The sequence below is a fragment of the Orcinus orca genome, chromosome 3 (genome assembly GCF_937001465.1).
Source record: "Orcinus orca chromosome 3, mOrcOrc1.1, whole genome shotgun sequence".
NCBI classification, from domain to species: Eukaryota; Metazoa; Chordata; class Mammalia; order Artiodactyla; family Delphinidae; genus Orcinus; species Orcinus orca.
Window position 1 is genome coordinate 58,514,041 of NC_064561.1, and position 7,891 is coordinate 58,521,931.

The following is a 7,891-nucleotide window of genomic DNA, read 5'->3' on the forward strand; positions in this document are numbered from 1 at the left end:
CTGTTTATATTTTCTATTTCTTCCTAGTTCAGTCTCAGAAGGTTGTGCTTTTTAAAGAATTTGTCCATTTCTTTCAGGTTGTCCATTTTATTGGCATAGAGTTGCTTGTAGTAATCTCTCATGATCCTTTGTATCTCTGCAGTGTCAGTTGTTACTTCTCCTTTTTCATTTCTAATTCTGTTGATTTGAGTCTTCTCCCTTTTTTTCTTGATGAGTCTGTCTAATGGTTTATCAATTTGTTTATCTTCTCAGAGAACCAGCTTTTAGTTTTATTGATCTTTGCTTTTGTTTCCTTCATTTCTTTTTCATTTATTTCTGATCTGATCTTTATGATTTCTTTCCTTCTGCTAACTTGGGGGGTTTTTTGTTCTTCTTTCTCTAATTGCTTTAGGTGTAAGGTTAGGTTGTTTATTTGAGATGTTTCTTGTTTCTTGAGGTAGGATTGTATTGCTATAAACTTCCCTCTTAGAACTGCTTTTGCTGCATCCCACAGGTTTTGGGTCACTGTGTTTTCATTGTCATTTGTTTCTAGGTATTTTTTGATTTCCTCTTTGATTTCTTCAGTGATCTCTTGGTTATTTAGTAATGTATTATTTAGCCCCCATATGTTTTTATTTTTTACAGATTTTTTCCTGTAATTGATATCTAGTCTCATAACGTTGTGGTTGGAAAAGACACTTGATACAATTTCAGTTTTCTTAAATTAACCAAGGCTTGATTTGTGACCCAAGATATGGTCTATCCTGGAGAATGTTCCATGAGCACTTGAGAAGAAAGTGTATCCTGTTGTTTTTGGATAGAATGTCCTATAAATATCAATTAAGTCCAACTTCTTTAATGTATCATTTAAAGCTCGTGTTTCCTTATTTATTTTCATTTTGGATGATCAGTCCATTGGCGAAAGTGGGGTGTTAAAGTCCCCTACTATGATTGTGTTACTGCCCATTTCCCCTTTTATGGCTATTAGCTTTTGCCTTATGTATTGAGGTGCTCCTATGTTGGATGCATAAATATTTACAATGGTTATATCTTTTTCTTGGATTGATCCCTTGGTCATTATGTAATGTCCTTCTTTGTCTCTTCTAATAGTGTTTATTTTAAAGTCTATTTTGTCTGATATGAGAATAGCTACTCCAGCTTTCTTTTGATTTCCATTTGCATGGAATATCTTATTCCGTCCCCTCACTTTCAGTCTGTATGTGTCCCTAGGTCTGAGGTGGATCTCTTGTAGAGAGCATATGTATGGACCTTGTTTCTGTATCCATTCAGCCAGTCTACGTCTTTTGGTTGCAGCATTTAATCCATTTACGTTTAAGGTAGTTATAGATATGTTTGTTCCTATTACCATTTTCTTAATTGTTTTGGGTTTGTTATTGTAGGTCTTTTCCTTCTCTTGTGTTTCCTGCCTAGAGAAGTTCCTTTAGCATTTGCTGTAAAGCTGGTATAGTGGTGCTGAATTATCTTAGCTTTTGCTTGTCTGTAAAGGTTTTCATTTCTCCATCGAATCTGAATGAGATCCTTGCTGGGTCGAGTAATCTTGGTTGTAGGTTTTTCCCTTTCATCACTTTAAATATGTCCTGCCACTCCCTTCTGGCTTGCAAAGTTTCTGCTGAAAGATCAGCTGTTAACCTTCTGGGAATTCCCTTGTATTTTATTTGTTGGTTTTCCCTTGCTGCTTTTAATATTTTTTCTTTGTATTTAATTTTTGATAGTTTGATTATTATGTGTCTTGGTGTGTTTCTCCTTGGATTTATCCTGTATGGGACTCTCTGTGCTTCCTGGATATGATTGACTATTTCCTTTCCCATATTAGGGAAGTTTTCAACTATAATCTCTTCAAATATTTTCTCAGTCCTTTTCTTTTTCTCTTCTTCTTCTGGGACCCCTATAATTCGAATGTTTGTGCATTTAATGTTGTCCCAGAGGTCTCTGAGACTTTCCTCAAATCTTTTCATTCTTTTTTCTTTATTCTGCTCTGCAGTAGTTATTTCCACTATTTTATCTTCCAGGTCACTTATCCGTTCTTCTGCCTCAGTTATTCTGCTATTGATTCCTTCTAGAGAATTTTTAATTTCCTGTATCGTGTTGTTCATCATTGTTTGCTTGCTCTTTAGTTCTCCTAGGTCCTTGTTAAACATTTCTAGTATTTTCTCCATTCTATTTCCAAGATTTTGGATCATCTTTACTATCAATACTCTGAATTCTTTTTCGGGTAGACTGCTGATGTCCTCTTCATTTGTTTGGTCTGGTGGGATTTTACCGCTGTGTGTTTCTCTGTCTTCTTATTTTGCTTATCTTACCGTGTTTGGGGTCTCCTTTTCGCAGGCTGCAGGTTCGTAGTTCCCATTGTTTTTGGTGTCTGCCCCCAGTGGCTAAGATTGGTTCAGTGGGTTGTCTAGGCTTCCTGGTGGAGGGGACTAGTGCCTGTGTTCTGGTGGATGAGGCTGGATCTTGTCTTTCTGGTCGGCAGGACCACATCCGGTGGTGTGTTTTGGGGTGTCTGTGACCTTATTATGATTTTAGGCAGCCTCTCTGCTAATGAGTGGTGTTGTGTTCCTGTCTTGCTAGTTGTTTGGCATAGGGTGTCCAGCATTGTATCTTGCTGGTCGTTGAGTGGAGCTGGGTCTTAGCATTGAGATGGAGATATCTGGGAGAGCTTTCACCGTTTGATATTATGTGCAGCTGGGAGGTGTCTGGTGGACCAATATCCTGAACTCGGCTTTCCCACCTCAGAGGCACAGGCCTGACACCCAGCTGGAGCACCAATACCCTGTCAGCCACACGGCCAGGTACGTGGGGAGTTTCTTACCTTTTGGGAAGTCTGAGGTCTTCTGCCAGCGTTCAGTAGGTGTTCTGTAGGAGTTGTTCCACATGTAGATGTATTTCTGATGTATTTGTGGGGAGGAAGGTGATCACCACGTCTTACTCCTCTGCCATCTGAGGGTCTCTCAAAAAGCCCAATTTTAAAAAAATTGGCAAAAGACTTGAACAGTTACTTCAGAAAAGAAGAGTAGTTTACTAATAAACTCCTGGAAAAGTGCTCAATATCTTCAGTCAATGGAGAAATGCAAATTAAAACCACCAATGATATATCATTTCACAGAAATGTCAAAATTAATGAGTAAAATAAAAAAGACTATACCAAATGTTGACAAGGATGTAACCCAACTGGAACACGCATGCATTGCTGGTGGGAGTATAAAATGTACAGCCCCTTTGAAGATCTGTCCAGCAGTTCGTTATATAATTAAATTTGCATCTTACCCTATGACGAAACAATTCCACTCAGGCACTTATCCAAGAGAAATTAAAGCATGTTCACAAAAAGATTCAAAGAAGAGTGTTAGCAGCCCGGTTCATATTAGCCCCAAATGGGAACCAACCTAAATGCCCATAAACAGTAAAACGACTAAACAAATTATAGCATATTCCTACAAAAGAAGCAGCTTTTATACTTTTTAGACAAACAATAAATTTGTGAGGAATCAACGGGACAAACTTAGGCTTTGGGTGCTTAATGATTGAAGAATCTGAACAGATTTGGGGCTTGGGTAGTGAATTAAAGAAGTAACAAGGTTTGTTTATACAGGATTCTCAGGCTGAATTCCCTATCTCTGGCGATAAGTATGTCCTTTTACCTCCAGACGTGGGGAGGGCACCTTTCACATGGGAGATTTATTTCCTGCCTTCCGGGAGACAGGAGGGTTGACATGTCCCTCTTGTGTTAGCCACTTCTTAAATAACTGTAATTCAAAATAATGTGCCACTGTGGAATATTTGGGAGCAGCCTGCCCTGGACCCCAACAGTTTATACTTTTGCTGGAAGCCTGACAAATCTTAGCTCACATTATGATTACCACCCTTCTTTTTCTCTCTTCCCCAAACGCCTTCCTTCTCCTTCTCCTTTCCCTTTCTAGTGTGTATAATGTTATCTCTCCTTATCCAGTATTGTTTACTTTTTAGAATTTTTAGTCCATTCATACAGTTGTTGAAAAACTTTGTTGTCCCACATCAGTTTATCAAGTGTATTAGTTTCCTAGGGCTGCCTTAACAAATTTCCACAAACTTAGTGGCTTAGAACAAGAGAAAATTATTCTCTCACAGTTTTGGATGCCAGAGGTCTGAAATTAAGGTGTCAGCAGGGCCACACTCCCTCCAGAGGCTCTGGGGGACAATGCATTGCTTGGCTCTTCTGTCCTTTGCTGGTTCTGAGCATTCCTTGGCTTGTGGCCATATCACTCCCGTCTCTTCCCCCATGGTCAGATTGCCTCTTCCTCTTCTCTCTGTGTGTCTCTCCTCTATGTGACTTTCATAAGGATGCTTGTCTTTGGATTTAGAACCCACTCAAATAATCCAGGGTGGTCTCTTTATCTCAAAATCCTTAACTTAATGACATCAACAAAGACCTTTTTCCCAAATGAGTCCACATTCATAGGTTCAGAGAATTAGGAAGTGGACAAAGCTTTGGGGGGTCACCGTTCAATCCATTACACCAAGAAAGAGTATTAGTCCCTTTTGAAAGCGTCAGGCTTCTTGCAACAAAATGAAAAGTTGTGGTTTATTAGCCTAACTTCCCATAAGTTCAAAATAATTTAGTACTAAGTATGGAAAAATTGAAAATAAGAGCAATCTACTGCCCTGATGTTCAGGGATTCCATAAATCATTCTTTGGCCAACTGCAGTTCGATTCCTAGAGCACAAAATATCTTCATTTTTAGTTATGCATTCTTTGTTATACATGTCCCAGATAATTGCCGTGAACAAGTGACACAGCAGCAGTCATACTGGATTTTTTCTAACAACAGCAACAACAATAACAACAAAACTTTAAGTATGTTTTCTGAGGTACAAATCTTGATTAAAAGTAATGATGTATAAAAAACCCCAGTAGTGGAAATTCTAAAGCCACTAATAACAATTTAAAGATTCATTAATATATATTTCTTATACTGTTGTGATAAAGTGAGTTCATTTATTGGGCCACAAAATGGAGGGTGAGCCCACAGCCCAGCCTACATCACAGATCAAAACCTCAGTCGTTTACTGGAAACACCCACAAGGAACCCTGACATTCACCAATCACAACCCTCCAACTCAGCCTTAGCTAGCTTACCTTACCCTAATTTCTCCTCAGACTGTTTAGCTGTTGTGATATTGTAATTTATAAGAAATATATATACTTGGTCATTCAGATGACCAAAATATGTTCCTCGTTTTTCTTGGTCTTCATCCACAGTTGTCGCTTTCAGCTCCCTAAACCTTTGGAATTTCCTTAGCAATAAGAGCAATACTCTTTTGTTATAATATTTGGTCTCGTTCTCAGTTCCTGAAAACGCTTCAGAGCATAAAGGTGAAATAAGTCTTGTTATTATTCATAACAAGCCCCTTTTCACCACTTCTGGGTTATGTTTGTGAGGTGATTTTTGGAAAGCACTTAAGAATGGGGGCTGGCTGCCAGGAATAGAGGGGTGGAACTTTCAGTCCCACCTCCTGATTTCTGGCTACGGGAGAGAGGCTAGAGGTTGTATGAATCACCAATGGTCAATGAGTTAATCAATCACGCCTATTAATGAAACCTCCATAAAAACCCAAAAGGAGGAGGTTTGGAGAGCTTCCAGCTTAGGGAACCAGAACATTTTTCATGTTCTACCTTACCCAGCCCCAAACTCCATGAGGACAGAAGCCCCTTTGTTTGGGACCTTGCCCTATATGTCTCCTCATTTGGCTGTTGATTCAAATCCTTTAATATCCATTGTAATAAATGGGTAATGTAGGGAGTAAATTTCCTGAGGTCTATGAGCCGTTCTAGCAAATTAATCAAACCCAAGGAGGAGGTCATGGAAACCCCCTGATTTATAGCCAGTGGGCCAGAAGGACAGGTAACAACCTAGGCTTGCCATTGGCATCTAAAATAGAAGGTGGTCTTATGGGACTGAGTTCTTTACCTGTAGAATCTAGTGCTATTCCCAGGTTCCAGAATTGAGTTGAACTCTTGGACACCTACTGGTGTCTGAGAATTGCTTGTTGGTGCAGGGAACGCCCGCACCTCCACAACTCACATGCACTTTGGAACTGGGTCCAGGAGCACAGAAAAGCTGTCTCTTACCGTCTCCCACCCCACTTCCGCCCCAGCCTGCTCACCCTTTCCACTCTCCTGCTCATGCCCTGGGAATGAGTGTTCCCTGAGGTATTTGGGTGAAACCAATCTAGGGAGCCCAATCCAGCAGAACTGCCCCACTTGTATCTATATTCTCTACGACAGAGCTAACAATCCTGCTTTGTTTTTAGGTAACATACGCATTGAGTATTTACACAGGCCCGGCTCTCTGTAAATATTTTAGGTACAGAGCCTGACTTAATTCTTCCAGTGGCCCTGCAGAGATCAACAAACCTTCCCTTTAACCAATGAGGGCAGTAAGACTCCGAGACAGCTACTTTCAAGAACACACTGGCGGAGCCAGATGGGAATTCAGTCTGCTTGACTCAGAAGTTTGTGCATGTCAACAATTCACTGTATGATGGTAGCTGTCCAAATTTAAATACGTAAAATAATTTTTATGATTTTCATAAAAAATGTTAGAGACCTGCTAACACAGAAACTTTTTTTCTAGCATGTAAATCTTTATGGGAATTGAAGAGCTTTCAATACACCTCAATTAAATTATTTGTGTGATTTGGACAATTTAAAAGTTGCTACTTCAACTTTTGGGATTAAGGGTTTCAAAGGCAATTTTATTCTTATCATTTCATCTCACAATACTTTTCCATTCTTTCTCTTTAGCAAGAATTATGTAGAGACCTGATTAAAGTTTTATCTTAAAGATCGTAAATGTTTTTTTGCACTCTTAAAAGTTTCGAAGGCAATTTCTGTGAAGAATTAAAACTGGAAAACTTTGTATTTTATTGTGAGTTAGTTATGAAATAATTTCTGAAGGGAGAAGTACAATTTTTATATTAGTTCTAAGGACGTTTGTGAATGTAGTGCCAATCCTACAGGGTGCCAGTGGGGAAGTTTTCTGCTAAACTCACTGCTTTAACTAGTGATTTTTAAAATCCCACCCATTAGGATCATAGGCCTTTAGTGTTTTTACATTATTGGCTACCTTATAGTTACCATTATTGAGAGACTCCTATGAGTCAGACACTGGCCAAATCCTTTACTTACATTATCTCATTTAATCCTCCCCACACTCAGAAGTAACTGTCACGACCATCAGACAGGCTCGAGAAACTGAAACTCATTCATATAGATCACATTGATTATTTGCTGTATTTTACTTTTTCACCTTGCATTTGTGGCCTCATTTAATACTCGTAACAATTCTGTGATGTAAGTATAATTTTACATCTGTCTTACAGGTGAGGAAATTGAGGCTCAAAGAGTCTGTGTTACTTGCCCACAATCATAAAGCTAGTGAATCGCGAAGCCAAGGTTCTTCAGGCCCTTGCTCTTAATCTCTGGCTATACTGTCTCCCGGAAAGGGAGGGAGGGAGGATGACAGCCAATGCCTGATGCAAAGTGTGACTCTTTCACTTAGAGAAGATGAGGTAAGTCATGATAGCTATCTTCAAATTGTTCAGACATTGTCACAGGAAAAGGAAGTTGATCTCTTCAGGGTGGCCCCAAGAGGGCCGAGCTGGTGCCCCTGGGTCCCCACCTCTCTCTCACTGAAGGAAGAATTCTAACAGAACAGCTATCAAGGGGTCATTTCAGCAAGAAGAGGACTCTTTTTCCCTGGCACTTGATTCTCCAATTTTGACCTGTTCACTGATCACCCATAGAGCTTGTTTTTACAAAGCAGACACTCAAGAACCCTCTGCCAGGGACTCTCAGTAAGTGTGAAGCAGAGCCCTGGAAGCTGCGTGTATAAGCAAATGCTCCTGGGTGAAC